We start from the raw sequence: 27960 nt of genomic DNA, 5'->3' as shown, positions 1-27960 counted from the left end.
TACCGTATTAAAACCTGAAATGAGTTCTTCCCCTTTTAAGTATGATCCATTATTTCAATCCGGGGGAGAAAATTCTGTCTTTGAGAATATTAATAACTCCCGAACCACGCACTTACATGAAAAAACAGCCCCCTCCTCTTCCCTAAAAGCTGTGTACCTGGCACCGCAGCAAAGGTCCCACCAAGGACGGGCACTTGAAAGCCTCGGTCCTCCCTCATTCTCCATTTTTTTCTCTCCTCTCAGGCTTCAGAGCCATCTTGAAGAAGACCTTGAGGCCCCCTTTGTCGTCTTCCCTTGAAACAAAACAAATAGAATTCAGGTCTTTTGATTGGCTTTAGCGCGCACATCTCGCCGACGTCTGCCTCCCGTCATCTGAGCCAGAAGTTGTGACTTCAGAGGAGAGCCCCGGCGCTCCTTTCTCTGCATTGAAATGAGACCGGCAGGTCTTGAGAGGATGTCTGCTAACTTTCTTCACACATCCAACCTTGTTACAAAATACAGCGCGTTAAAAACTTAATGCTGTCGTCGCTTTGACTTCTCTGCAGCAGGAGTTATTATACCGTCCTAGAAAATACACCTTTTCTGCACCATTGTTTTCATTCCCTGACTGACTGCAGGAAGATTTGAATATTTTTGATTATGTTGCATAGAAAAATCCCCTTCATCCCGAGGGAAATTTGAGTTTGCAAAGGCCAGGACCGAAGCAGCAGATGACACGTTGCTTTTTTCGTTTTTGTGCATGAATTTACGCCCTGTCCTTTTCTTTGCACCTCTGCAGGAACAAACAAGAAGTCTCCCCGCCCCCGCCCCCCCCCCCGGTGTTAAGATCCCCAAAAAACACTGAAGATATAAAGAGAAATGTGATGAAAAGAAGGAGAGAGAACATTAATAAAAACATCAAGCGCAGGCATTTGTTGTTTGACTGCTGTGTACATCTTTACACAAGCTTGCATCATTATGGTTTGTTTAGTCTGCAGATCAAGCCAAAAATTGTTCAGATCACCAGGCGTCTGAAAAGCTTTTAAGCACTTTATTCGGATAAGCCCTCTTTGATATAAGATCCATGCACGAGCGAAGGAAAACCGCCGAGATAAACACAACAACAGACATCTGCTAAGCAACTTCTCCTGCTTTTTTTAGGACCGATGTTGCCAGGAGGAAGTGTCTGGTGTGTTTGTGTTGGGGGACCAGATTGCACACACTTTTATTTTACCTCCATGAAATGAACTCAAGTGTGTTTTTTTCACCTTTTGATGTGATGTCATGTAACATGGAGCGTCGTTGGGGGTGAAATGACAGGACAGCTAATTATTGGCGGCAGAGTAAAGCGGCGTTTGGCAGCAGACGAAGAACAAAGTGGACTTTAAAGGCTCTAATGATGGCGTTTGATATGAAACCTCGTATTATTGGACCCTGATAAAAAAAAATTAAAAAAAATTGGTGATTTCATTTTTGAGTCGAGTCAAATGTCGTTATTCTCCTACACACTATGTGCCTTTCTTTATTTACTCTCACTGTTAATGTCCCTGTTCACTTTCACTTATCGGGACCCCACGCTTGAAACTGAGTTGTTGCTGAGTTCCACAGACGAGTTGCTCCTGATTGTCCTTTGATGAACTGCTGAGTTATGAATATGCCCTGTCAAGAAATTTGGGATTGGAACGGACATTTTAAGTTTTGTTGCATTTGGTTTTTGTGCCTCTTTTGGAGAGAAAGGACAGGACAGTGGATAGAGTTACAAATCAGAGCGAGAGAGAGTAAGGAATAACATGCAGGGGAGGAGCCACAGGTCAGACTTGAACCCACACAACCGGCTTGGAGGAAACCACTGCCTGTACATGGGGCACTCAAACTCACCACTCTGCCTCTAGCATCTGTCAGGACCTAAAGACAATTTCAACCAAAATCTTTCAAAAGTGGATCTGAAGAAAAGGACCAACCCTGCATATTATGCCAACCAATCAGCAGCAAGGGAGAATCATCAGGAGGCTTCTATAACAATTACTTAATGTGCACAAAAAAAGGTTGTAGCGCTTTAAGATGAAGCAGGATTCATGACTTAATTTAAAAACTAGATGTACAACGTCATATTTCGAATCAACACACAGCGTTGTATTTTTAGACTCGGGTAACAAAGAACAAGTTTCCCTCAGTTTTCTAACACAATCGCCCAGCAGTGTTGCACAGCCTCCTGTCTTTATAGCTCCATCCTGCTGCTTAACAACGCTCTTAATGTAAACAGGTAATTTTATTCAGGCTCATATAGACAAACAGCAGGATCACTCGCCCAATAAACGACTCCACGACCACAGAGATTTGATCCAACTGCTAGAAACCTGGCAGACGGTGAACTGCTCATTGCTACACTCTGAACACGAGTGTGTATTAACACCCTGAGAGCGATTAAACACACTGTGGCTGTGTGTGCTGGTCCCTGCCTTACACCAGGTAGGAGGTGTAACCGAGCGAGTGCGGTGGCTGCACACTCCAGAGAGTAATCGGCCGTGTTATCTGCACACAAAGAGCGGGGACTCCACCGTGCACAGGTGCTGTCCTCAGCTGTGCCGTGTTGGTTAATTGAGCAGATCTCTTATTTTGTACCCTCCTATAGCTGCAATTATCCTCTGGCACAGAAACACAGTCGGCTGCTTATGGCCTACGCGGGAGACGTGTGACATCAGAGGTCTAGTGTGGCGCAGGTTGAGTGATTCTTTGTGTGTTAACAGCAGCAGCACCTGCCAGTTCAGCGGATTATCAAAGCTGTGGTACAAAAAGGTGACACTGATTTTGTCTTATCTGATCTTTTTTCTGAGGCTGCATCAGCATGAAGCATTTTAACAAAACTCCATCTCTGTTTTTTTGCCACCAAGAAGACAAACCCGCTCGGCATCTAAAGTGGCGCTGATTGCAGCGAGCGGATTCTGACCACCTTCTTTTTTAACGCCGCGCCTCCCTCCTTCCTGCCAGCACAGCGGCCGAGCTGTCATATCATATCAGGGCGTCGCAGGAGCAAGATAATATGTCAGATTAAATATGTATGGGTGAATTAGGGCTATCTCAAGTATTATATCATTTAAATTCAAATCGCTCCACCGCTCTGCACCGTCTCATTATGACGCTTGAGAAATTAGCAGATAAAAACACAGTCATAAGGGTCTGATATTAAGGCTAATTTGCCCCCCTCTCTGGGTTTCTTCCCTTTTTCTCACTATTAACACTTGATCGTAGGAAATGAAAGAACATTTACCTATCAAAGCTGCAAATTAGGAGTTTTGTTCCTCGCTGAGACGTCCACCTTCTGAAAACTCCCCACTCTGACTCCTCTGCAAATTAAACTTCAAAGTGAGGAGAATATTACTGAATCTGTTATTTCTGCAGACCTGTCTCATGTTTAAAAGATCACCCAGAGCCTTACGCAGAGTGGATCTCCAAGATCACTGACTTGTCTTATTATCCAAAATCTAGATAATATCTGACGCCTCTCCGCTCCCTCCATGATAAAAATAAAGATAAACATGTGGTTAACCTGGACTCTTCTGCAGCAGGGGGAGCTTTATGTTACGCTGGTTATTCACTGAAGGTTTAAACGTCTTTTGAATTAAATATTGCCGCAGCGAACGGGTGACATACAAGTGTCTGTGCCTGCATGTTTTCATTGACGACACTAAAACTAACGCCCATAATTTATCCTGCATTTTTTGTATAAAGGAAAAGAAAGTAAAGTGGGTAGGAAAGGCGCAGGATCATCAACAGGAAGAAGAACAATGCATCACGTGACGACGGGTCAAAGCAGAAATAAACATGCCAACGTGTTGCACGAGACAGACGAGCAAATGCCTCTTAGAAAAATGAATGAAGCTGAAGATGTCTTTACTTTCAGTAATATGTCTGGTCGTTTTTGACACAGATTCCCAGTCACACTGCTGCTACTTTAACTTTTACAGTTTGTGTCGCCGTGAGTTTAAGGGTTTTACACCCGAAGCAGTGCCTCAGACTTCTCGGGGTAAGTCCTGCATTGTTCGAGTCCAAGCAGGTGGTGGTGGTAGTCGACTCCGCACTTCAGGTGTGTGATTCAAATTGCCCGTGTTGTACAGAATTATAAGGCGCCATTTTGAGTTGGTAAAGGCACTGCCACAACGAGGCAGAACACCCTCGTCTGAATGACTGTGCAGGGTCTGAATTAAAAAAGGGTGAACTGTTGATCCTGAGACCCTCAAAAATAGGACGATTGTCTGAACCTGCTGGTGCATGATATGCCATGTTCCACATAGCCAGAGTGAATCACTGCCTTTGTCTTTATTTGTCTCCTCTGAATGACTCCGCTCTCTGAATCGCTGCACTTACACGACAGATCTCCGTGTCAGGTCACTTGACATTACAGGAGTCTGTTACCATTTTAACACGAGGAACATTTGTTGAAACGCCCCCCCGCCCCTCTTCTCGTTTTTAACCAGCAGCTCTCCTTACTGAAGGTCAAACAGCCTGTGTAACAGCTTAATAATAAAGTCCGCAAACAAATTACCGGCATAGCGGCGAGGTTCAGCTGGGTACGGCTGCGGCTCCTTAAGGTGAGGTATTAGCAAAGCTTATTTATTTTCATTTCCGCGGCTTTTATTTGCTCCTTTCCCCCTGTGGTAAAGCAAAGGCTGATTTCTGCCATGATTCCCTCCTTAATTTTAATACCCCTTTTACTCATCATACAGACATTAGACCCCCTCCCTAACGCCCCACGCTGCCCCTCCCTCCTCTCATCTCTCTGAAATAATGTAACTCGGGCTCACACAGGAACACAGGGCGACCACAGGGAGGACTGTAAACTAGCTTTCTTTCTCTTTTTTCTCCTCCCTGCAATTAATTGGTGTACAGCCATGTGCATATATGATAACAGAGGATTTCTTTCTTCACCCTCCTCCACCTCCTCCCGTACACGTACACACACACACACACACACACACACACCTCCCCAACAAGGAAAAAGGGAGGTTAATTAATGTAAGGGGCTGCCTGTTCACAGAGATGCTGCAGAGTTTACTACGCTGCTTCTGCCCCCGCCTCCTCCTGCTCCTCTCCATCAACCCCCCTCCCTCCCCATACCTTCCTCCCTCCATCCACCCCTCATCCCCTGCCGCCTTAAGAGCCTTGATTCTTCGCTAATGACCTAGTTCTTTTAATGAGCGGTATTAACCCCTGGCTACAGTCACCCAGGTCTTAATTGTCAAGCCAGGCTGAAGCGCAGAGATGAGTCCCCTCGCCCGTCAGCAGGTAGAGGCGGCGCACTACATTAGCACGCCTCATCACCGGGACCTCTGGAATAAATAATGAAAAAATAAATAAAATAGGTTGCTGAGGAAACCAGCGGACACCATCATCAACTATCTCACCCCCCTCCTCCTTTCTTCTTTTTCCCACAAACATCCCTCTTTTTACCCCTTGTGATGATCATCATCACCTCCCCCCCCCCACGCCTCACCCTCCCTCACCCATCTCTCATTTTGGACGCCTGCTGCGAGATACAGTGTGTGTGCACCAAAAAAAAAGACGGATAAAAATATAACCAGAGAGTGTATCTGCTTAAAAAAAACCTGCAAACTCATTAAGACACATTCGAAAAAATTTGAGAGAGAAAAAACGGCAGCAGCAGACCGGGTCCTTTCATTTACAGGAGAAAAAAAAAAAAAACCTGATTAAAAATTCCCCTTTATGTTGCACCCAAGAGGTGTGTTTTAAAATTCAAACACTATTTACTATTAAGCACAATATAAAATAAATCCAATAACGAGATATAGAAATATAGACACCTAATTAGCACGAGGACGCTGCAGCACAGCCTCATGAAACACTAATGGCTTTAATGAAGAAAGTCCAAAATAGCTGCAGATTCGTTTTCTGCAGAAACGTGTCGACTGCAAGACTGCAAGACTGGAGCGTCCGTCTCTGACCGACGTTTGAGGAAACTTTGTGATGTTACGTAGAAAACTTAAGCTCTGAAAAACGAGTTCTGATACGACAGTAGGTCTTTTGAGATGAAAGTTGAGTTTAGGTGAATCGTCGACATATTTGTTAAAACAAACATTTATTCATTTAAATACACATCCAAATTTAAGTTTTCTTTATTTCCTTTGTTGTGAAAATTGAATTGTTAATTGTGAGAAAGAGTTTTGTGATGCCTTTTTTAAAGGTCATGATGATATTTAAACACAAAATAATTCCTCTTTTAAAGGACAGAATAAAACAGTTTAAGATTTAATCACATGCAGGAACATTTTAGGAACTTGAGTGCAAATGAAAGAGCTCTTGCTTGAGCGCAATAAAAGATGGTTTCAGTTTTCATACTTAAAAAGGATGAAAATGTGAATTTCTGAAAATAATTTTTGACCAACTGTTTTGTCGAAATAAAAAAGTTTTTTAGTGGATTTTTTTGTCCTTAAAAAATAAAACTGCGGAAAACAGATCTTTGAAGGCCTAAAAAATTATGTTTTTGGTTTAGTAATCCTATTGATTGTTGTTCATGTTTCCTTTCCTACTTTTCCCAGATACCATTTGTCACTTTGTTTTGCTCCCTCTACCATGTACAGAATCCTCTGCTTCCTTATTTATAATGTAACTACATAACACAAATGTAGAAGGACGACAGCAGGAAAAAGAAAAAAAACACATAATTTAAGGTGGAGCAGAGAAGATTCTCAGTCAACAGATCGAGTGTCTGAGAAAGAAAAAGAGAAACTTTGACAAACTAGGGAGCGGTCGCCTTGGTCTTGCACCAATACAGAGGAGGTCAGACAGATTAACCGCCCTCGATGACCAAATATGGGCGTGTGCCGCACCCTCGTACTCATTGTGTTAGGAAATGAGTCCATTTCCCATTAGGATGCTGCTCTGCCTCTACAGCTGGGAGTATTAGCAGCAATAAACCTTACTGTCAATCTGCAGGAGGGCGGGGGCCTGTGTGTTAGTGTGTGTGTGTGTGTGTTTCTGCAAAGATACACTGCACTGTCAGTTAATTTGTGTGGATGTTTTGGAGTGTGTACATGCAAGGGAGTGCTTTTCTCAGTGTCATTGGGCAGAATGTGTGCATGTTTGAACGTGTGTGTGTGTGTGTGTGTGTGTGTGTGTGTGTGTGTGTGTGTGTGTGTTTGTGTGTGCCTGCAGTATTGGCCGGTGCTGCTGGGTCTGCTGCTGAAGTGACAGCCCGTCGGTCAGATCAGGGGAGGGGAGACCTTGACCCGAGCTGTCCAACCAGCAACGAGCCCTGCAGCACTGGGACCAGTATGACAAGGGCAGTGGGAAGGGCAGCTCCATGCACACACACTGACACACACATAGACACACAGAGGTTTGTGCACACATGCAGACAGGCAAACTGCTGTACACGCTGGAGTTAGAGACAGAAGTGCCTCAAAATAAAAAGTGTCAATCCGCCTCGAAATGAAAGATATTAAAACAACTGGGTGAGAACCCAAAACACACACAAGGAATTATGGGTAAAAAGTCTAACAAAAAAACAAATGAGTTTAATTGTGCAAGTCAGAGATTAAGATAGGGTGATTAAATAGCTCTTTAACGTTGAAAAATGTAGCCTTGACAGACCTGAAAGCCTGCAGGTTTTGATGTGATGTTCCTGTTTGTTCCTCATGAGTGCGTTTGTTTCCCCGAGCTCGAGGGGACAGGTCTGACAAACCCGTCGCCACAGGACTAAATGCATCATCCTTTGGTGCTGAAAGTAGTCAACTGGCTGTTTGGCCTCTCCTGTCTTTGTCCAACCTGCTGTTCACGTCATGTAGGCTCTTACAAGGTTATATTTGTGAGGTATAAAGTCGACGAAACATCATGAATTGCTCTGAAAAACACAGCCTTCGTGCTTAGTACAACTCAGCATCAACGCTGCTCTCCTGGCGTCCCCTCAGGTCACTCCAAAAGTGCCCCCATTTGGGATGTCACCGCTGTCCTTCAAATCACTTCTCGCACACCGTACGTGTTATCTAAAACCATGCATTCAAGCACCTGTGATAACATGGAGTGGACACGTTCTGAAATCTCTGCAAAATGATGTCCTGAGGCAAAGAGGAAAAGTCTGATAAATAAGGTCAATAAAGCCTCAACATGAGGACACTGGGAAGGAAAATGGGGGTAAAAAGAGGTCTAAACCTAAGTCAGTTAGGTCTGTAAAAGCTTCATTGTGTTTTTAGCATTTTTACTTTTTTTAAATGTCTGAACATGAGCATTATGGGTAATTTGTTGATTATTTGTCATTTCTTACAGCTACTGTGGAAGCAACCTCATGTGTGCAGAACTGAAGTCCAAGACACATGTGTCACATGTGTCACATGTGTACCGTCTCCATATCAAGACAAATTCCCTCGGTCTCTAAATTAAAGGCACAAAACGCTCAAAAATAAGTGTTGAGAAAAAGTAGATCCAAAACAAATCTGTTACGGTGTAAAACCATTTCAAAACCATAAGAATTCAAAATGTATAATTTTAGTGTCTAAAATGAAATATATAATTTCAGTTTGTGTTGATGAAAAACTCAGAAAAGATACGGTATCAATCTGCATAATTCAGTGACGATGATTCAATGACATCAGGGCGAACTAAACTGGTTGGTTGATCCGTGGTAGGAGCTTTCCAATTGCTCAGTGATTTTTAAGGACTAAAAATTGCTTCACTTGGGTGTTTTCTAAACCCGTTCAATCCATTCACAGGTCAAGATTAAAATCGAGACGATAAAAAGTGGGATTTCTTTTCCTGAAGAGTACAACAATAATCTGCAATAAAATCAAGAGGAGCTCCAAAAATAAATGTTTGTCCACTTTCTTTGTTCTATGCGGACCAAGTACTGTGTCTTTAAGGTGCAAATTAATTAACATAACGAGTCTCACATTCTGCCGTCTTGCATCATTCTCTGTACCGAAATTCCTCGAGCATAAAACACCTTAAGTCACATTGTACACAATAATTCAAGAAAAAGAAGCGGCACATTCTTCCCCGGGTCCTGCTCTCCAGAAGCAATGACACTGTGCTTTTGTGAGGTTTGTCTTCTAAAAGCAATAAACGAGAATATCCCGCCTGAATAGGGAATCTAAGAGCCTTCACGGTGAATTTAAGGGGGGAGATCCGTGGATGCCTCAGGAGCCACCAAATGCCTTTCCTTAAGCCGATGGCATTCAGGGGGAAGGAGGGGTGAGGAAGAAGAAGACAACACTATTTCCTCTTAACCACCTTCTTCTCCTTCTTTACCTCTTTCCTCTTTTCGGTTTGAAAGAACGCGAAAGTGTGAGTGGCGTCATTACAGCCATCATCCCTGCTACTATCATCATCATCATCATCATCATCACTGCCGCCACCACCATCAACATCATCATCCAGACCCCTCGCTGTAATATCGCTGGCTGTAATATTTCTCCCCCGTTGTCAGCGCAGGTTACAATCTGTAATCCATGACTGCCTCAGAATTAGAGCGTCCCCCGTGAGTTTTATTTTTCGCCTCGTTTCTCTTCTTCTTACGCCCCCTCCACCTTGTGTTTTTTTTATTTTTTTTTATTCCTGTTTTGTTGTTGTTGCCCTGAAGGCTTTACCGATGCTCTGCGGCCTCTGCGTTTATTCCCCCCTAATCTCAGTCTCATCTCCAGGCTAGCTGTGACAGATGGTTATAGGCACACAATAGTATTAAGAGTTTGATTTTTTTTCTCCTGTTTTGCCTCCACTTCCCCCCCTCCTTCTGCTTTTTCTCCTTTTTCTGTACAACAAATAGCGATCAGACACAGAGGCCTGACACCAGTGTAGGTAAACTCGGCTTTAAACGTCTATGTGAGCGCCGTCTGTCTCCCCACTGTCAAATAACTCCTAACCTCCTCCTCCCTCTCCTCCTGCTGCTGCTGTCGGCACTCCAAGGTAAGCTGCATTAACCTCACTGACTGTTATTAAAAAGATGTATTTCCCCAGGTTTTCCCCGCGCCTCCTCTCTTCTTCTTCTCTGATGTATTCACTAGACTGAAAACACACAGTTTTTTGCACACACACACACTGAACAAACAAATACCGGGCTAGTGTCATAAATTCTCAACGCCAGCCACAGTCGGGCTAATTTCAATCCCGCCATCACTCCTGTCAGATGAGAGCCGCTGGATGATACATAGGGGTAAATAAGGTGGGTAGAATTAGCCCCTCCTGCCGTTCCCTACCTTTTACCCCCTGAGGCATCCTGGGAAATTGACTGCACGCTAGATTTTGAAAATTAGCCCCTTAATGTTAGCCCAGACAAACAGGGTAGGGCAGGGCCGGGTAATGCCTTGCTGGAGTCACCCACAGCGGATTAATTATCAATTTTTCACCTCATTTTACATTTATATCATCGGTCGTCCTAAAAGGAGGGGGCAGCATGGTTGATAAAAAGTCAAATATGTTGCTAACTCTAACCTATTTAAACTTGTTCCTGTCACAAAATGTAGCTTCCGCTGCAAGAAAATCTTGAAAATGAGCATTTTCTGATCGTAACTGAATCCAAACAACAGATTCACTGATGTAAAGCAGTGAAATTAAGTTCCTAAACTAGTTTATTTTGTGTCTGCAGCATCACATCACAGTTGTAAACACAGTCACTGACTGTTTGCTCTTGGAGGTAAGGCGCTGATTCAGCCAGTAAGTGAGGAAAGTTCATTCTTTAACCACATCATTACAGCTGAACGGCCTCCAGGTTCCAGTTTGGGTCTCGTTCAGGGTTCAGAGAAGGCTGAGGCGGAGCTTTTTGTTTGGGTTCTGAGCAGAGACGAATGGCTGGAACAGTCAGAGTCTTAAAAAAAAAAAAGGCCAAACACAGACATACTGGAGTCATCAGCCTATTCAGAGTAACACTGAATGGAGACTGAAGTTTATTCTAAATATAGGCTCCAGTTATCGAGTTTAAATTGTGTTTTTTTCAATGTTGGCGGCCGTCAAAGGAAACAGTTTGAACTCCAGATCCAGAACTCATACAAGGTGATGACAATAAGCTGCACAAAGATTTTAAAGTTGGCAGTCTTCTTTGGAATCACCTTTGTTATGAAGGGAGGCTGGATTTTATGCTTTAGGGACTAGACTGCTGAATTTGACTGTTACAGTCCAGCAAGTACAAACTGTGTATACTTGACAAATCTACTGATCATTTTCCAAAGCTTACAATCCAGAGAATGACTTTCCACCTTCCACAAACTCGTCGTTCTACCTCTACAGAGGTTTGAAACTGAAGCAGAGTTAGAAGAAGTTTTATTGTAAAACGTAAGAAACGTCTACGAGGAAGGTCAGGAGAGACGTTTCTGATCTCCAAAGTTAGCGCTGCTTTTCGAAGTGTTGGATTGAAGCAGACATTTTCGGAAAATGCCAAGAGGATGTTTTGATTACTCACTCTTGTAACAAATCCCACTGATTGGTACAGAGAAGTAGATCAATTTGATTGAATGCAGGATCTGATTCCTTCCAAGCCAGCAGCTCCAACGTGATCAAGACATTAAAGTACTGGAAAATATGTTGGGTATGAGAAACGTCTATGAACCCCCTATCAAATCCCCCACTAAAATTAAATTCTAAGGTGATTTAAGGACATTCAATTCATGATGGAAGTTGTCTGACTGATACGAGTGGACCAATATTATCATGCTGCTTTAGGCCCGGTAAAATCTCCTGGAGTCTCCGCAAATCCGCCATCATTTGATCAAAACACCAGCTTTGAAAACAACCACAAACTTTCTGTCAAGAAAGTAAAAAAAAAAGGCTTAAAACGCAAACGGCTGATCCTTTAAGCTTTGTTGATTATTTCCTGGAGTAACCAAAACAACAGCAGATTATAATCTGGCAAAGAAAAGCGTCTCTGTTAGCGGGGATGGGACTCCCTCCTCACCATATTCTACGGAAATGAGCTTTTTGCACTTCCATCCCAAGGCCCGAGCTCCTCTGTGGCTGCTTCACTCGCCCAGTGGAACCAGAGGGAGTGGATGGGAGGATTGAGGAGGGGGTGCAGAGGTCGCAGAGTCGGATGTGGGCCTGCCGGGACCCACCGAGGATTAACACAAGCGCTGTGCTCAGGACATATGGCATTTGTCATCTCCCACTGGGAAAGAGACTCTCCCTTGGCTCCTGCGTCGCCACCCTCCCTCCCTCATCACATCTCTCTCTATCTGACTTTCCCTCGCTCTCTCTCTACTGCTGTCGGGACTTAAAGGCTTGAAGTGCTTTAGTTGTTTACTGTGCATTAAATGCCCCCCTCCTAGTTCACCCCCCCTCCCTTAAATTTACAGTGTTAAGAGAAAAATGGCTCAGCGGAGGAAAGGCTGCTGACGCTGTGAAGCCCCCGCAGACAGGAAGGTGTTCACTTTTTAATTCCATGTGAGGAAGCCGACAGGGCAGGCGTGCAGAGAAAGATATACCTGCTCTTACAAAGCAGCTGCTGCTGGACATTACAGCAGATTCTTACACATTTTACTCCACAAACATTAAGACTATAGCATTATCTATGACGGCTTTTACGCTGCTTTACCCAAAGCACTCCCACCTGCAGGATTGGCATTACAGTCTGCTTCTATTTGGATTTGGTTCCATTTATTGTGCAATTAGACCCTAATTGAGCTGGTTATTGTCAGGAGACAATCTTATAAAATGTGCATGCAATCAACCTCTTTTAATCTAGTTCTCCATTATTTGGAAACTTGCAGATACAAACCACACTGTTGCTTTTAATGAGTTGTTTAAAATCATACTTGCATGTTTATTTTGGAGACTACTGGGCTGGGCCTCGCTGGTTTATCAAAGCTATCTGTGCCTGTTCATAAATAAAGATGGAGATTTACTTGTGTATTTCTTTTAAAGCATCTATGAGATGCCAAAACCATCATACCACGACGTCATACACAACAAAGGTCATCAACAGCATCAAATCAAAGGTCATCATGAGAGTAAAACTGTCGTTCTGTGGTAAACACTGAAATCTGCAAGAAAGCTGTCCAAGGAATATGTTTCTTTCACAACTTTAACCACCTGATGTGGTATTTTTCTTCCTACCAAAAGGATTTCAAAAGCTTCATGAAGCAAATTATTAATCGACATGTCCATTACTTTAAATAAAAGACAATCAGAAGCCTAATCTTTACAGGAGAAATAGATAAACCCAAGAACACAGAAGAATAAGACTGACGAAAAAAATCGACTTCAACATGCCTGAAAAACCAGAGACATCCCTCGATTTGGCAGCAGGAAAGAACCAAAAAGTACCTTTAGAAAAAAATACCGATTGGTACATGATAAAAATAACCAAGTTATGCTTCACAAAGAAGCATTCCCCCTGCTTCTTTGCTTTGTTTTCTTTTTTCTACTTCTCCTCGGAAAACAATCGACCCCGAGTATCATAAATGTTGTGTTTCCTCACAGCTCCAATTTATACTTTCTTAACAGCTGCAGCTTAAGTCAAATACCTGCTTTATGCATGAAAAGTTGTCCACCTTTTGAAGGCTGCACAGTTTATATTGAACAGCGGATTTACACATGAAAGGCCAATTAGCAGAGTGGCGTTCATGTTGCACAACCTCGCGTCCCTTCCTGCAGCCTGAATACTATCAGTCAGCCTCACGCTCGCCGGCAGGTATGCTCTTGTCATCCTCCATCTTCATAAACAGGCATGTTATTATAACATGATGGAGTGCTGTGTTTTTCTCCAGCACCTTTATTTATGAGACACTGTAATATGCCGGAAATCAAAGCTTGTAATTCGCCGGTTGATGTTTATTGTGCGCCTCCTGTGTCTAGAGACATTTGATAAACAGCGTGTTGCAACAGCAGAAAAAAAGGTGTTGGAGGATCTTGTGGGAGCTTGCCAAAATAATACCCCATTCAACGCAGCTACCGTGTGAAAATGCCTCTCTGCACTGACTCATATTTCACCGCCAGAACGAGCGGTTTGCCGTATGGGCCCGGTGATGAATTACACCAAAGCACATTCCTTATGGGAAATCTGGATGGTGCAGGAGAGAAGGGGGAGCGAGCTCCAGCGACAAATTGCCTTCACTGCCAGTTAGTCTGTGTTCCTTTCTTCTCTGTTGTTGTCGGAGGGAGAGGGTTGGGGTTTTTATTTTGTTAGGTGAAGGTTATTGCGTCTTCTTCGAGGCATTTGGAAATCCCTCCAGGTAGCAGAGTCTCTGAATCAGAGGCCGGCAGAACAGGGGCGCCTATGGGACTGAAACCAAGCAACGCAACAGAAAATCTCTCAGATGATGATTTGCCCCATCAGCTCCGTCGATACCTGTTAGCAGCAGCGAGCAAGCAGCAGTGGGCTGGAGGCCAGACAAGCTGCCCAGTCGGATGGTTGGACAGTTGCCAGTTTGAATCCCCGGGATGTTTCGAACAGGAAGCAGCGCTCACCCACTCTAAGTCCTGCAGGCTGGAGAGCCAGCGAGGGCCCAGGGCCACGAGGATAACCCGCAATCTGGAGGATGAACTCCGCCTCTGAGCCGGGCTCGAGAGGAGATAATACAAGAGGGAGAGAGAGGTTCAATCCCATCCACAAACAGCCGAAGTGTCCATGTGCAAGACACTAATCCTCCATCAGGCCAAGACTCTGACCTCTTTTTTCAAACGAAGACAAATAAGAACACCTTCATGTGTTTTGCAACAACTTGTGCAATGACAACAACAAGACTGTAAAACAAAGGAGGCAGAACTATTAAACTAAAACAATGAAAAGACCACTCAAAGATTCTCTATAAAAAAAGATGATCCACTACGACATAAATCCATGATTAGAAACAGATTTTTACAACACATAATGAGAAACAAATAAGAATACAATGTATTTTTTGATGAAGGAAATACATGTTCTCCCGTAGTTTGAGATTAAAGTAACATTTTGATATTCAAGCACATTCAACTTTAAGTTTCTTTAAGTTTTTCAGAAATGAAATAAGTCTGTTGTCTGTTTTTAACCTTTAAAAAGAAACAAAAAGCTATTGTCCTATTTCCGGCCCAAAATTACAATTTGCTGATAGAGATGTTGTTTGTCTGCAGCTGTGGGAAAGATGACTAAAGGGAAAAGCTTTTTCTACTTGCCAGTTCGGATTAAAACAGATTTGTTCTTGTTTTTATTCACAGGATTATTTCCTTTTTTTTTATTTACACATCCACGAGACATGTTTTCTAGTTCTTTGGTTCCTGATATGAGCACCTTGATCCTCCAACTGGATGTTTACCGCACACACAGACAACAGTGAGCTTCCAGGTCTCTATAATGTGGAGAGATTACCTCCTCCAATCCCAATTTACCTCTGAATAAATCCCAAATTTATGAGCATGTTAGCAGGCGTAATCCAGGCTTGATTTGCTCATTTTCAGGCTGCAAAGGGAGGAAGAGCGAGCGAGCGAGAGAGAGAGAGAGAGAAAGAGAGAGAGAGAGATTACCTACTGGGTAGTTGTTGTCACCAGCAACAGAGTAGGTGGCCAGAAAAGGAAGAAAACAAGATGAAAACATGCGAAGACGGCTGATGTAGAAAGCAAAATAGGTGGTCTGTGCTCTTGTTGGTGTGTCTGATTTATTGATATCCCTCACTGGGGAGCTTTGTCTTTCGTCAGACTGTCAGGGCGCACAGTGGCGACGAATGTGTGTGTGGGGGGGGGCGGTGGGTGAAAAAAAACGAGTGGTTATTTCTGCTGATAGGGCATATTTTCTGTCAACAGTCTCTGGCAGATGAGTGTATGTGATAATACCGCTGCCAAGGAAAGTCTCTTCAGCCTCCGGAAGAATATTTGAGTCTCGGCTCGGGGGCCGTGGCTCCTCTTTCCCCTCCTTCCAGCTTTTTTAAATCAGTGAAGTCGAGTAATTACCACAGAGGCATGCTCGATAAACACTGAACGCCCCGTCACGGTCATGAAGGTAATGGCGTATCTTTCTCTACTGGCAGCGATAACACAGGTGGGACGAATTGCAGAAAACAGATCTGATAGTATTGTTAATGGTAAAGAAATGACATTATGATCAAGGGTGGCGCTGCTGCTGGGGGGGAATACTGATATTTATATTGATGCATGCGTCTTCTCTAATCTAGGCAGGTAAAAAGACAAGCTGAGCAACATTCTGTCCATTTCTAAAGAGCGTGTAGAGATCCAGCCTCGTGTTTATCCCATCTCATCTCTTCTTCTGCAAATCAGCATGAAATTTGCTTAATTATCAACCGCAAATCGACAAAATATTAGCTGTTGTTTGCTGTAATCCCATTTTGCTTAGTTTAATTTCCCAGGCTCCTCTCCTGGTGGCGTGTTTACTCAGGATTGGACATGGTGGCGTCCTGCAGATCCCGGCTATCCGAGCTGCTGCTTCTGTTAAACGGCGTCAGGAACGCACCACGTAATTAGCAAAATGCGGCCCTAATGCTCGTCTCCTTGAGAGTTTGACCCTATTTGTTTGTGCCGAGGTAATTTCATTACGCCTGTGCAATTCCCAGGAGTCGCTGCGAGTTAACGCTAAATGCTCACCAGAGAGCGGATAAGTATTTGGCAAGGCATCAGCAAAGAGAAGAGAGGGAGCGCTGGAGCTCAATAACACTTCTTTCATGTTGACAAATTCCATTAGTGCGCAAAGGCTGGTGTTTGTGCTCTATTTTATTTATGATAATGCTCAGGCATGGCAGGGAAGAGGGTATTCATCACCCGTGCCACCTATGTGGCCTGACAATGTGCGGCAGACGTGTGTGATTTGTTCTCAACACTCAGCATCACTCTCACACCGCAGGCCTATGGGAGAGAGAAGGTGGCATCCCAGATCAGCGTTTCAACCTTTTTTCTGGCTCTGAGGTGCTGCTCTGTGACGACGTTTCTCTGCAGAACAATTAACTTCAAACACCACGTTGTGAGCTCTGCCTTTGCTTTTGAGGGCTAGGCTCTCGTAATTCACTACAAGGAACCAAAAAGGCAGAAAGTAGATGTTCAAATGTGGGGAACACATAAAAGATTTTGAGGGAAAAAATTACAAAGGGTCGTCCTTTAGAACTGTCTCAACTGAGTCCGGCCCCCTTTCCCCTTAAGAAAAAGGTTTCACAGTCTGTTTACTTTTCTCTTAACTCGATCACTGCTTGATTCATAAATGTTTACAGCAGCCTTACATGTGCTCATAACTGATGCTATGTATGTGGAATTGCAAAGAAAACTGAATTTGGGGCAATATTGTGAAAGATAAATATTGTTCCCTACACTCCTTAAACATTTTCCAAACATATTCAGACCTGGGAAACGCTTATATCAGACTCCTCAAAGTGCTTCTTTCTGCTGCTGCTGCAAACGCCACAGCTCTGTACTATACTATTACTTGAAGTTAAAACATGACCGAGGTTAAGGTTAGTTAAAGTTTCTGCATGGATAACTGCAGGTCACTTTGCTTTGAGTCTCAAGATTAAAAAGCGTCCAAACTCTGCGAGGAGCTTCCAGAGGATTATACAACTTCTTCTGATTTCTGATTCTTATACAAACTTTGTGAGTTCTTTTTGTTTTAAATTGTTTAATTTTATAATAATAGAGACAAGATACTGAAGAAAACTTCTTGAAATATGTCAGGATCCACACAGCGAGCTTTCTTGGCTTACTAATTCAGTCCCCTAAAGCCGCTCCAGGACTTGTGGGATGTGGTGGCCTCCACAGTGTCTGCTGGCAACATGCAAAGTTTCTCTTTCAATAAAATACCCTGAGTTTCTGCATGCATGTGGCTTTATTTGACTGTGACTGTTGGTGTGTTTGCAGATGCCTGTGTGTGTTTTTGCATGCACGAATTTGTGTGTAATTATGTAAGCGTCTCATGCATGTGTAATGTGTGTGTGTTTTGGATGTTTCGTAGGGGGGGTAAATGCACGCTGAGGTTGGAAACATTCTGATGTCAACAGCGAAGCAAGAAATAGGAAACACATTTAAATCTCTGGCGCTGAGGACGGTGTGCGGGAGCCAGGCAAAATCAGCGCACGAGCCCCGGCATCGCGTGTGACAGGGTGCATCGTGGGATAGCTCTTTATCCTCGGAGAAAAGAAGAAAAAAAGAAAGAGCAACGGGAGAGGTAAAGTCCCATCCCATGAGAGGACAGGGAGTGGGCACAGGTTGTACCTATTAGGGAAGCTTAGTAACTCAAGAAGTGGCAATTTGAGAGCAAAAGAAAGGGAGGGAGGATCGAGGGGGAGAAAGCCAAACTAATGCCATAACTCCGAGTGCTCCCAGAAGACAGCTTTGAGGATTGCACTGGTTGACAGAAAGGCTCGTCATCACAGAGGTGGGTATGAGCTCTCGTAATGAGACGACTCGCTCCATGCCAGGCTTTATTATGGACAGATTGCACCCAGAAAGAAGACGAAAATGAAGAGGCCCCCCTTTGTCTGAATAAAGATCCTGAAACATGCATAGGGAAATATTAAGCAACAGCAAGCTCCACTTTTTCATACATTTCAAAGCATTGTTGATTCTTGCGGGGGGGAATAAGAGAGATTTTCAGGGGAGGACCATAATAGATGACAGAGAAAAATGCACCAACCTACTGTATTTCTTTTCTTTCCTCTCAGTTTTCAATCTTTTGTGGTTGGCAGCGGGGACAGAGCCCAGGAAACAGTATCCTATCACTTTAAACGCTTAAGTATTTTATGAGTAAAATGCTTCCAAATGTCCCTCAAAAACCTTCCAGACCACACCAAAGACAAAATGAGGTAATATTACGTTTCTGAAAAAGTCCCCAGTATGATACCCCAACTCTGCTGTAATTGCATCAGAAAAATGGTGCACGAGTCTCTCTCCCTTCCATGTCAGGCCATTTGCCTTGGCAAAAAGCGGCGCTCATTAAGAGTGTGGGAGAGAGAAAAGTTCTCAAATTCTTCCCAGCTGACGGTTTGTGTGTGTACAGAGGAGAGAAAGCTCAACATGCAGACGTTACAGTATCATCAAAGTCATCCGTGTGTCTCCAGAACATCTTTGGCTCCCGTGTTTCATGCCAACACTTCTGCAAAACGGTGCAGCTTCTTTACATTTTGCAACACAGAGTCAAGACGACTGTCGATGTGTTTAAATGTCATCATCTTCAAAAACTTCCTCAGGTCAAAAATACAAACACATACTGAATACATCACAATGGCAAGGTTAATTTTATGTTGTATAGCTACGATCCCGTGGCGATCAAAATGTCATGTAATACTATTTCGATTATTACTTAAATGGGGGTCACAACATGCCGACCTCGAGGAAACAAGTCTTGAATATGTATCGACAAAATATCTTTACTGAAAATGTGTTTCATTATTCAAAAAAGATCACCTCCTGATTTTCTCAAAGTCTGTGCACGCCGGGGTCCACCCTATCTGACTGCATGCACCCTGACCCACTGGGCCTATTTCTTGAACATGAGTGCAGCTGTACACACACCACAGGAGAACTACACACATTCATTCATTGCCTGTGATGATGATGAAGTGATGGGACGGCCGATCGTGAGTAGGAGGGGAGGCAACCGATGAAATTTTGTCACCACAGACTGACAACCTTTATCAGTCTTGCACGTCACCATTTTAGGTTTATTCTCTTAAGTTAATCAATTCTGTCCTCTCGTAATGGAGTAGCCAACTTGCTAAGCCTACACAACTGTAACGGGGTTTCCATGAAAAAATAAAGCTATCATCTTGTCTTTTCTACCACCATGCCCCCCTGAGAGACTTTTCTTTTTTGGCCCTCTCCAGCTGTGGGGCCCTGAAACAATCATCACCTCTCATCTCAGCACACACTGGAGGATTATTACAGCTCCTGTGACAGACACTAAAAAGATGCACTGGGACTACATTTGAGGTGCAGTGTGAACACGGCGTAACTCACGAGTCACTTAAAAGGGTCTCTTTACCCTTTACCAACACTAAAACACTGTGTTACAATATATGAATCCTTAAATATCCTTGGTGATTCAGGGGCTCCACCCCCCCGTCACCAGAACCGCTGGTCTCCATGGAAGCCTAATCTACTGCAGATTTTAAAAATGGCTATCATGAAACAGGCTTTCCCTGTAAGTAATCCCCTCCTCTGTGAAGGGAGAACAGGGGGGGAGGCGAGGGAGGTGTTGGGAGAGAAAATATGTGCAGCAACGAGAATTTTTTTTACGCGTCTAGTTATGTCAGGCTGTATTTTAAGCAGCGCTAATCATATACCTTTGTGGACACTTAATTAAAATTACAAAACCAATTTTAATCGGTGGTCCAATTAATATGCAAATGTATGCAAATGTAGTAAAACAAGGTGGTGATTAAGTTAAGGACACTCTATTTCATGTCTTCCTTAAGTGTGAAAACAAACCGTCTTTTTTCCCTTGCCCCCCCCCCCCCTTTCACCCACCACCCCCCCTCCTCGAAAACATCCAAGGCTGATGGATTGTGATGTTTAGGGAGCCACATGCTGAGTTGGGAAAATACCCTCCATGGTATTGTTTCAGACAGGAACATACAGGAGAGAGGAGAGTCAGCTCCTCTCATCAACAGTTCTATTTTATTTGCTCATAATGCACACATTCAAAAACATGCATCCATGCTCATTCACCTCAGGACAGAGCAAATTGTAAGGTATCTCAGATGAGCTTTACAGGCCGTGTTTGAAATTCAAGTCAAAGTTTTCCAGGCTTGAGGTGAGAGTTGACAATTCCAAACGAGCAGACTTTCAATTCTAATTAGGCCTGGGAGATACGGTGCTCGTTCAAAGTGCTATCTGGAAGGGTCTGAGCAGGAGCAGGTAGTAATAATGAATCTGAATCAGAGTGGATATTAAATAACTTTGGGCAAAGAGAGAGAGTGGGAGAGAGCGAGCGAGAGAGGAGAAATTAATTTCGCCTGTGAGTGAGGCCTGCAGTGCTGACCACATCGAGGTGAGCTTGGGTCATTAAACTTTGTTGCTTCCCAGTTTCACGCGCTCCGATAGTTTTATAAATAGTGAAATCATCCTAAAGGTTTCTTAGTTAAATGTTATATCTTTTTAAATGACTGAGGCCATACCTCTTCGTTCATCGCTGATACACGAGCGCCTGACTGAAGAGCATTTTAAAAAGAGATTTAAAAGTATATTCAGCAGGAAAGGTGTTTTAATAATACGGATAATAAGGTTCTGCTGAATGTGGTAAAAATGAACCAATACGAAGATTTGTGACGGAAAATTATCATTAATATCTCTTGTTTTTTCTCTGCTCAAAGGTCGATTAATTCTAGATTTCATGTTTTGTTTTGACACTGGTCAGTTTGTGTCCTAGACTCTAAACAGCTGCGAGATTTGGTCACATTTTGACCATTCAGGGCTGAAAGTTTCTATCCCATCTGCAGTGACGTTTGATGAGTTTTCCACTGATTCTAGAGACCAATTTACCATGAGTCTAGCTTCTAGATGTGCAAGATTTGGACCAGTTTTGAGACAATTTATGCATCGAGGTGTGAGGTCCGGACTTTGACTCCTTTCCTGCATGTCCTTCCTTCCTCTCTCTCTCTCACTCTCTCTCTCTCCCCCATGTCTGACGCTATCCACTGTCCCTTTCTCGAAATAAAGGCATCAAAAATAAACCTTAACAATTTCTTTTTTTCAATCCAATCAGTTTACTTTGAAGCCTTCAAAAACTACATTAAATACAGCCTAATTTATATCAGGCGTTCCCACGGTAACGTACATCAAGTGAAGCTCAGTGATCATAAAAAGGGTCAATTAAAAGCACTGATACTGCCATGAACAGTGATACAGTGCTGGATATTAGTGTAACATCACACACTGATTCCATTAGTGAGATGAGCTGTGTGGTTATCGAGTTTGTGTAGAAAGGGTGTGTGTGCGTGCGTGTGTGTGGTTTTATGAAAGGGAACTCAGGCTTTTTTTGTGCATGGATGAATATGTGCCTTCTTACATTCATGCATGTAAAAACAACTCTTACTACACGATTGCTTTGTGTGTGTGTGTAGTTGTTCACTCATGCTTGCCCGCTTGTTTTCTTCCATCCAACACAAATGCAATCTGATGTACAAGTCAAGTCGGCATGCATGCACACACAACCTCAATTTTATGAGCGGGTTAACGCGCGTGGGTTCAGCGCACGTGAACGGCAGCTTACGTGGGCGAGCGTGTTCGTCACCAAAGGTGGGCTCGATGCTGGAAACAGCTTGTGTCATCAAGTGTTAGCAACCTGTAATACCATCTGAGCTGCGAGGATGTGCCCCCCCCCACCCCTCGCTTCACTCCGGCTCCCTGGGGCTGCGAGTGCAACCTGCGCCCCACTGATACCTCTGCTACACGAGGTTTCCAGGTGACTTACACATATAAACACCAGGAGGGGGTCTCAGCTGTTAGGGAGGTGAAGCTAGTCCCAGAGCGGAGGAAGATGATACCGACAGTCACAGACGGAGAGCAGGTAGCAGCACAGGTGGAGATTTATTCTGCCTCACAAGGCTGCAGAGAGGCAGCTGCCAGAGCTTGGAAAAGAGAGACTAATGCATGCTTTAGCTAGCTAACGTCAGACTACTGGAGGTTTTTAAAGGAAGAGGAAACAAACTTCCTTCCATTGCTGGATTAAATGCACCTAACCGTGCTGCCACAGCTTCACTGCCTCTGGTACGACCAGTGGAGCTACAAATAAGTGCTAATACCAGTGAGCATTTAGATGCACAAGCCTATTAGCTTCCTGTTTTCTGCTGCACAAAGTTTAATGGTGAGCATCTCATAAGAAATACCTCAATGTGTCCTCGTGACTCAGAGGTCACTGGCTCATTTCCTTTAAAGCAACAGAGATTTTTTATAATGTATGCTTGAGTGGCCACTGCTAGCCACATTTGGATAGTCTCACAAAGTGCACTCAATAACTTAAAACCAACACATTTCATATTCTTTTAATAGCCTTTCCTATTTGGTTTGAAATCGACACCGATCTGCAGACCATGCCGGAAAGCCGTAGATGTTAAAGACAACTAAACAACTAACATGTTTCACCATCTGCGAATTAAAAAACACAAAATATGGATAATATGAAAAGCTTCAGGAGTCGGCAGACGACCACAACTGTATCAAGGCCACAGTCCTCGCGCGGGCGACCCGGGTTCGCATTTGACCCGCGGCAACCTTACCGCATGTCTCTCTCTCCACCTTCTGACTCTATCCACCGTCCTGTCCATTGAAGGCTAAAAAGCCCAAAAATAAACCTTTGAAAAAAAAAATCGTGAAGCAAAACTGGCCAACATGACAGTGACATGGAGTAATGTTTTTTTTTTATTATTCATGTGCTACAAGAAACACAGATCTCAGCATGTCACGTTCCTTAGTATCATACATGCATGTGGAGCAGCAGTGTTTCATCCGAGTGTGTCTGAGAGGGTGAGCTGAACGTTTGCCTTCTTTCCAGGCCGGTCGGTCTCTGACAGGATCCAAGATATGCATCACAGCTGGACTCGTTCCTGATTGGCTCCTGTCGCTTAAGAATGACTGAAATGCGTCCAATGAGGCCGGTTTTCTGCAGCTGAACTGGAAAGTCTCCACTCAGCAGGGTTACCTCATTTAAATGAGAGGAGCGGCTGCTGATGGCTAAGCCTGGTTCACTTCTATGCACTGAAGACGTTTCATTTAAATTCATTAATACAAACTCTTTTAGACCTCAATGCGACTAAAATTTAAACTCCTGTCCTGCCAAAAACATGCTGTTTACATGCACTGCATAGATATGAAAAAGGATCTTTTGATATCTCACTTCCACAGAACCCTTGACCTGACTTTGGACATTTCTAGCTGTTTATTTATGAATGTTTTTCACGATTGACTTTATTGCACATAGTAAAAGGGCAACATCTTTTTAAAAAAATACACACATTTCACATCTTTATCGCTTTGTTCATGCTCCTTTCTCGTCTTTCTTTCTTTAGCAAATGGATGAAGAGCTGCACGTTGTAAAGAAAACGTATGAAAGGTGTTTCTGTAATTGCTCATTCATGTACTTTTGCAGATGCCACTTCTGTCATGAGATGATGTACTTTGCAGGCAATTGAAACTGTGAGGTGATGTTTCATTCAACACTGCCATCAAAACGGACGACTCAGAGACAAAATTATCACCTGCAGAGAGCCTTGGTGAGAAAAAAGCGGCGGTAAGAACCACAAGCGGCAGAATTGTTGCTTCTGTCGAGTGACAAGTGTTGAAAGGTGTATTTGCTGCCTTTGAAAATGAAATGTAGAAATGACAACACTTTTAAGAAATGAGACAGCAGTGAATTTGTTATTTTATCGCCGGGGGAAAGCACCTGACAAAGAGCAGATTCACATCACAATTTGACTCATACATAATAAATCAGAGGTGTCACAGGTTTGATTCTTACACTACAAGTTCCTTATTTGTTTATCTCTGTGATTTATTCTCATTATCAGTGAGAATACATAAAATCAGCCTTTTGTTTGTACACGTAAAACCACATTTACGACATGTTATCGTAGGCTTCAACTGGATTTGTATGTGCGTTACGGTAATGAAACCTTGTCTGCACGTAAAAACGACCATGGACTTGTATCATTTGACAATTAAATTACATGGGGATGTTTCCTACGCTGGGTAAATACCTCAAACATTTCCTGAACCAGGAGAGGAACATGCATCAAGGTGATAGTAATGGTAGGCTGGCAAGTCCGCAGAGATATCCACTCAATAGGCAATTTAAAAATGGAAGGAGGAGGTTTGACTTAGCAATAAAAGTGTTGGACTGCCAGCGAAAGCAGAAAAAAAACTGAGCAGGCAGAGGTGGAAACGATGGCGGAGGAGGGGGGGAGCAATTATCTTATTTTTAAATCAACAGTAATTCCACTGATGACTTGATGCTAAATTTGATCAAGCTGCAGGTTTTGAAGTCTCCTTGCAAAAGAGAAAAAAAAACCTTATTGATCTAATTCCCTTTATTGGTAATAATCACGAGTGTCCCTTTGGCCTGCACTAATCAGAGTCCCATTGATCTGGACCGGAGGGCTGAGAGAGGGAGAGAGAGAGACGGCCTGGGCTGACTCACTTCAGTGTCCACAGTAATAAAGGATGAAGCTTAATTGGTCCAACAGAAGATGTTTCTCTTAATAAGAGACTAAAAAATACATAGGTTTGTTTCAGGCAAGAACAAAGGGGGCTGTGTGACAGTAAAGCTCAGTGAAGGAGACCAAACAGCAAGATAAAACCTCCAAGATAGGACGAACATGTCGAGCATATGGTGGAGATGAAGGAAAGGTCAAGATAAGAACGAGAGGATCTGCAAAACAATGCGTACGGAACACGAGGCCCGACGATGGGCTCGGGCCGGGTAGGATTCTGTTTATAAAGAAGTAATTTGGGCTTGCATCGGGCCGGGCTGCATGCTTTATTATAAGTATTTTTTTGGCTGCTCTAAAGAACAGGCAGGTCGAAACCAGACGGAAGGTCGTAAAGACAGAGGCTGTGCAGACACTCTCGGGAGCGGGCGCCAAAACATGGGCAGAGTCACAGAAGCACAGCCCAGTTTCTGCCAGTCAGACAACTTGAAACTTTAATTATGAAAGCCAATTCATTTTTTTTTTTTTTTTTTTTTTTTTTAAAGGTTTTAATCCCATTGGGCCCATATTTACAGTTTTTGAAACAGGCTGGAATTATTGAGCCCGAGGAACCCAATATAATAAAAAATGACCAAAATAAAAAATAATTTGTTGTAACCGTTTCTTGATTAATCAATCGTGCTCAAATTGTTAGGACTCAAGCATCCCACTTATTCATAGTTGTACTTGTGCTTTACAGTGTTAACGTTTCTATTGTGGTAATAAAGTGAAAAAACCAACAAGGTACCAATGTGCTTTAATAAAACTGCTCCCACTGTAAGCTGTGCATGTTATCTCCCTCTAATTACACTCTATAAGATCATGCCTTGATGCTGCTATAACTAGCCCTACCCGAGCTGATAAATGAGGTTACCAGGTTAGCGTGGGCATTATTATGCAGCAGCTTGTCACTAAGACACATCGTCAACACCATCAGCATCCTCATTAGCGTGGTCACTTTTTACAGGTGATGCCTCTGGAAGAAGACACCCCGACTCTAACAAGAGTGCAACGGCGCTCGGCCGGAAAGAAAGCGCCTAAGAAAAACAAAAGATCATTAGAGCACATTAAAATCCACATTACAGCTTTTACTGCCTCTTCAGGAGTCCAACGCACCGGGTGAGTCATCGTCAGGCCCGCTAACTCACCGCAGCGTGGCCTAATAGCAGCTCATGTGGACGCCTGCCCACTGATTGCAATTTGGCAGCATGAGAAGCTCACAGAGGTGTATGATGTTACTGTATGTGGGCAAACAGACTGGCTCAACAAAACTGAGTGTTTAAGCCAAAAGAGGGTGAGGAGTGCGTCCGGAAATGACCTCGGCCAGCCAGTAAAGACGTGAAAACACAACCATACACAGATAAATAACCTTCTTGCAATCTGCATGTTCTCTGGAGAGAAGCATGGGTTTGCATGCAAGAAAAAGGTTGCAACATGTGGGGGCAGATCCGTTTCCTTCTTCAAGGTTTGACAAATGGTCGAAAGAGGAACTGCCCTTTAAACTGCAGGATTGGTGCAGACTGTTTTTATTTCTCGTACAAGAAGTAAAATGTTGTCTGGAAGTGACTTAATGTTCAGTTAAATAAACTAAGCTGGTCAAAGCTTTAGATGCTTTAGAAACTTTTCACCACCACATGATTTTAAAGCAAAACCAGCAGCAAAAACCAAAAATCTCGACCCGTCAGCTTCAATGATAATGGTTTACTGTCGCTTGTTCCAAGAAATGTCGCGACCCGCTCTCATTCACGCAGAATTAAAGATTTGGATGGAAAGTTCTGAAGACACTAAACATGTCGGACTGCTTTGGGTGGAAATGCACCGACAATAACGCACCAGACATGCAGAATATTTCCATGTGATGTAATGGGTGCAGCTATTTAAATCATGGAATCTTGGGTTTGCACCTTTCACACAATATAAGCATCATAACGCCGTAATGAAAAGTCAGAACATGCAGATATGTAACGTCGACGTCATGTTCACTTTTACCACAGTGGAAAAAAAAAAATGAGTTTTTTTTCCAGGACCTTTAAAGTCTCATTAAGTGAAATTAAAAGTGAAAATCCGGGTTAAAGTTTCCCTTTGACCTTCATCCTGAAACCCTAAGACTGTCGTCAGACTATGCAGCTTTTCTCACAGCATCCACATATCCAGCTGTACTTAAATGCATTATCTCTGAGCTGAGCTGAGCTTCACGTGGGCTAACCCCCTCAGTGTTTTGCCAACGGTGACTCCTGCAGCAACAATCAGAGGATCAGAGAGAGAGAGAGAGAGAGAGAGAGAGAGGGGATCTGCAGCACCGTCGCTCGCCCCGATGATAAATGAGTTTGTATTGTCTGTCAAGTCGGCTTCCTGCCAGCCCAGGTCACTGCTTATTAAATTACCACTTGCCAATGTCCTAAATACTGATTGATGGATGAGCATGGCAAATGAAGGACTCCTATGACTTTTTGTCCCCCCTCCTCCCGGTTCTCTCAGAGCGAGGGGAAACCTACACCAGATTGTTATTGACATGTATTGAATGCAGGCTGGTGGCCTCCTTCCTGAATTGTTCTCTGTGGTTTTGTTACTGTTTCAGTTTGGCACACATTTCTCGCCCCTAGGGTTTCATACAGCTTCTAATTGTTCAAATGTGACCAGTAAAAACAACGACTTTGTTATCGTTCACGAGCCAGACCAAGCTCTGAATATGTCTCAAATGTTTTAGCAATCATTTGCCTTCTCTCAAATGCAAAAAGGTCCATGTTTTTCTTCCTTTCTTTGAGCTTAAAGGGCCTCATTCTGCCACGTAACTGCACGGCATTGCATTTTTATCCACAGAGAACCAGTAGCTACCTTTGCCAGAGCTTTCAAGTGTCTTTTTATGAACTTGAATAATCTTTTAGAACAACTGTAA

At 43.3% G+C, this 27960-nt stretch overlaps 1 long non-coding RNA gene across 3 annotated transcripts in view; it reads right to left on the bottom strand.

Annotated features, from left to right (window-relative positions):
* The window catches only part of LOC306818469, a 56536-nt gene that overhangs the window by 15482 nt on the left and 13094 nt on the right, over positions 1–27960 (bottom strand). Inside the window, exon 1 of one of the 3 annotated variants that reach the window (XR_013778252.1) lies at positions 158–1945. The exons of the other annotated variants lie outside the window; for them this stretch is intronic. This is a non-coding gene — a long non-coding RNA (uncharacterized lncRNA). Of the gene's footprint in view, positions 1–157; positions 1946–27960 lie in introns of those variants that run through there. 3 annotated transcript variants of the gene reach the window in all.

This window comes from Symphodus melops, assembly GCF_947650265.1.
Source record: "Symphodus melops genome assembly, chromosome: 23".
Taxonomy (NCBI): domain Eukaryota; kingdom Metazoa; phylum Chordata; class Actinopteri; order Labriformes; family Labridae; genus Symphodus; species Symphodus melops.
This window is presented reverse-complemented; position numbering and strand designations above follow the sequence as displayed.